Source organism: Vulpes vulpes, chromosome 8 (genome assembly GCF_048418805.1).
Source record: "Vulpes vulpes isolate BD-2025 chromosome 8, VulVul3, whole genome shotgun sequence".
NCBI lineage: Eukaryota > Metazoa > Chordata > Mammalia > Carnivora > Canidae > Vulpes > Vulpes vulpes.
The window spans coordinates 2897148-2901260 of record NC_132787.1 but is presented as its reverse complement, the minus strand read 5'-3'; positions in this window follow the sequence as shown (position 1 = coordinate 2901260).

Sequence of the window (4113 nt, the reverse complement as noted above, 5' to 3'; positions counted from 1 at the left end):
GGGGAGCGCAGCCCCGCCTGGCTGCCTCCCGGCCTCCACCTCCCTGAGCTCGCTCTGGTGAAGTGCTGGCCTCGCCGCGGCCGGCAGAGGGCAGTGGTCGCCACGGTGTCCTCTGGCCTTGGGTGAGGGGTGGGGGGGGCTGACCTTGCCCGATGGCTTGTGGGCTGTTCCCTCCCGCAGGGAACCGGAAGGATGGGCCCCTTCCCTGCCCTCTCTAACCCTCAGCCGCCCCCAAACAGAGCTGTGAGCCCCGGCCTCTCCTGGGGGGCGAAGGTGCAGGTGATGCTGGGCACGCGGTGTGCGCCCTCACCCATCTGCTCCCCGCCACCCCCCCGGGCCAGGCAGGGGGGTGAGGGGGAAGCTTTTCATAATCAGCATGTTTGCTGTTACTGCTATATTGAAGCATTAGCATGTGCCAGGCCCTGAGCTAAATTCTTTTATGGTGCATCTTCTCTTTAAACTTCAGGCCAGACCCAGGGGTGGTGCCCTATCCCCCACAGCTGTCCAGGGCCAACAGCTAGAGAAGCAGGGTTGCTCTATAGGCCATGTGTCGGTTAGCCTGACTGCTGCCCCTGTACGAGGCTGAGCGGCCCAGAGAATCAATCAGGTGACTAGGGAGGGGATGGGCAGGTGTCAAGGTGTCGACATCAGAGGGACCTGCAGGGGCAGCCAGTTAATGCCTTATTTTACGGATGGAGAAACAACTCCAGAGAGGGAACGTGACTCGCCCTAGGTCCCGCAGAGAGCACGTGGCCAACCGCAACAGAGGGGACTTGGACACAACAGGGGACCAGGAGCTGGATCCTGGCCGGAAGCCAGAAGCCCCTTGAGGGCAAGGACTCCTTTTTACCCTCTCTCCCCTCCTCCCTCCCTGCTGGGCTGGGCGCAGGGTGCAGCACACAGTAGGTGCTCAAAAAGCCCTCCGAGGTGGGCGGCGCATCTTTCATCCTGATGCAGCTGCAATCACCTGCCAATCACCTGCCAATCACCCCTTCATTCACTTGTCCAGCGTCTAGTGAGCACCGACTGTGTGCCCGGCACCTCTGCTAGATGCGGGGATGCATCCTTGAATGGTACAGCTCACGGTTGGCTTCTCTTTGGGGCGGGGCAGGGCGGGGGCGGAGTTTCAGGGGTTACCCCACATTCTGACCTGTGCTTCCATAGTTTTCCTCACTCAGTGCGGGCTTCCTCTGTTCCCGTCTGGTCGCCCGTGGTTTGCTCTCTGCCCCAGTCTGGAGGCTGAGCAAGTCTGTTCCACTTCCCTGCCCCAGGCCATTTCCACTCCCTGTTCCTTGCCAGCCGTAACACCCCCTCCTTTCCAGCTGCTTCCTTCCCTCCTCCAAGTCCCCTTTGACTAAGGCCCCCCCACTGCCCTGCAGACCCCAGTGTGGAGGTCTTGAGCTCTGCCCAGGTATCTCTGGGTCTGTCTCTGTTTCTGTGTGGGTGCATCTCTCAACTCCCCGCCATCAGCCTCTGGAGCTTCCCAAATCTAGGGACCACCTTCCTTCTAGTCGAGGAGGTCATGCAGTCAACCCCTAGCCCCCAGGGCCTGTCCTGGGCTCCCCCCTTACATGGAGTTTTCTCTGGAGCTGCCAGGGTGCTGACTTGCTAGCTCTGGCCCACGGCCTCTGAGCTCTGACCATCCACGCTGAGCCCGGGGCTTCGGCTGGGCACCAGCTGCTGGGCAAGTGCTCAACCCCACCACCCTTTTGGTCTGAGGGTGAGGCTTTCAGAGTCTCCATTTCTTCAACTCTGGGGTTTGGTCATTTGCACCGACCACCCTATAGCGGGGAGTCCACGGGGAATGAAGGGTTCCACGGAACCAAAATGCTTCCTTTCACCTGCTGAGTGACCAGGGTTACAGTGACTGGCCCCTCGGGGCCTCAGCTAATGACACCTGTCCTCTCTGTCTCACAGGTTGGGAGGACCAGAGACCAAGGAGAAGCAAGAGCCAAACCCAGGCAGGGGCTTAGTTTTGTTGTACTCGGAGCAGGGGTGACATCCTTGGCCAGGTGTTCCCGGGCTTGCTCTGGAGGGCAGGAGAGGGAAGGAGGAGGAAGGAGGGAGCCTGCTCGTGGAGGGGGGAGCTGACCCCGAGTCTCCTGAGAGCTGCTCAGGAGCAGCTAGTGGGAAAGGGGCAGGAGAGTTTCCTTCTTTGGGTAGGGAAGTCATTTTCTTTTTCTTTCTTTCTTTCTTTCTTTCTTTCTTTCTTTCTTTCTTTCTTTCTTTCTTTCTTTCTTCTTTCTTTTCTTTCTTTCCTATTTATTTATTTATTTATTTATTTATTTATTTATTTTTTAAAAGATATTTTATTTATTTAATCATGAGCGACAAAGAGAAGCAGAGGGAGAAGCAGGCTCCATGCAGGGAGCCCGATGTGGGACTCGATCCTGGGACCCCAGGATAATGCCCTGAGCTGAAGGCGGCGCTAAATCGCTGAGCCACCCGGGCGTCCCTAAACAAAATCTTTAAAGGAAAAAAAAAAGAGTAAAATTGCTTTAAAGAAATGTTAATAAAACTGCTGTACATGAAAACAATAGGAAGCAGTCAAAACGGTTCTTAAAAGGGCATTCATGGTCTTCTGAGGATCTTATATTGAAAAAGAAGAAAGATGGAAAATTAAAGCATTTAACCCAAGAAGTTGGAAAATGATAAAAACAATAAATAAAAATAATAAATTCAGGGGTGCCTGGCTGACTCATTTATTTGATCCCCTCGGGGCTGTGAGTTCCAATCCCCGTGTTGGGCGCGGAGATGGCTTAAGAAATCAATAAATTCAAAGAAAGTGGGAGGAAGGAAATAACAAATATGTCACATAGTTTTTTGGCTCTGAAATTCATATTTAGGTTCAGAGATCCAAATTAGCATTCAAGAAAATCACAAGTCAGAAATTAACAGAAAAAGATAAGTAGAGGATTGCTCTCAGTTCCAGGCCTCTTCTGGAGGGGGACGTGGAGTTTTCCATCAGTTTCTCCTGAGTTCTGAGCGCAGGGGCCTCGGAAGAAAGGATCTGCTCTGAGCGGAAGTCTGGGAACTTGCAGGCCGGGGGTGGGTGGGGTGGGGGGTGGGGTGGGGGGGCCTGGCTGCCCTGTGCCCCGAGGGAGCCAGCCTGGGGTGGGCGGTGGGGATGGGGGGTGGGGGGGATCCAAACCAGTGGGTCATCTTGAATCCACAACCTCTCATTAGATAGCGACCCCACTAGCCATCCCTTACATGTGTTACGCTCCGAGCGCTTGAAACGAAAGGTGTGGTGTTGCTGACGGAAGTGAACACAGCTATCTCATCAGATCCTCCGACACCCTATCAGGTCCGTAGGGCTGGTCTATGCTCTGTTTTGCAAATGAGTAAACTGAGGCTCCGTTTGTCTGAGGTGGCCGTGAGTGGGCGAGCCAGGACACGGGGGCTTCAAAGGCCCTTCTTGGCTCAGGCTTCCTGCCCCTGAGACACCTGCTCCTCTGCCAGTCTAGCTGGCTCCTTGGTGCTCGAAGCCCCATTCCCCCCCACCCCCAGGAGCCTGTTCTGATTCTCTGGTTTCCCTTCCCCTCCCCGGAAACTCTCGCGTGGTCAGGAAGTAGGGGGTGGCTGTCTCAGGTAGACGGCCTGGCCTATCCCTCAACCCGACGACGTGAGCTCCTTGAGGTGGAGGGGTGGGCAGCAGTTGGGGTCCTAGAGCAGGGCTGGGCTCGGAGAAAGTCCTCAATTCTTGGTTGTTGATCTAGAATTTGGTTTGGCAGGATTAGGCCTGTACCCATCAGAATCTACCCCGGGCTGTGCCAAGCCCCACGGGCAGGGAGAAGTGCTTGAGAAGGAACCTGCCGTCGCTCGGGGGAGCCCCCGCATCCGTGCTGGCCGAGGCGGCCACGTGGTGCCCGGGTGTGCCAGGAGGTGCTGGCGACCTAGGTCAGCATGGGAAAGCCTCCTGATTGGATGATGGGGCAGGAGAGCTTTCTGTGTCCAGGTTGCCCTGGTCTGAAGGTATCATTAAGTCCTTGGAGCCCCCCCCCCAAAAAAAAAGTCCCTGGAACCCTTTCCCCATAACTGGAGAATCTCCCCTGTTTGACCTGTACCCGGCCGGTCCTGAGCAGAGAGATAAAAACAGACACTACAGCTCTG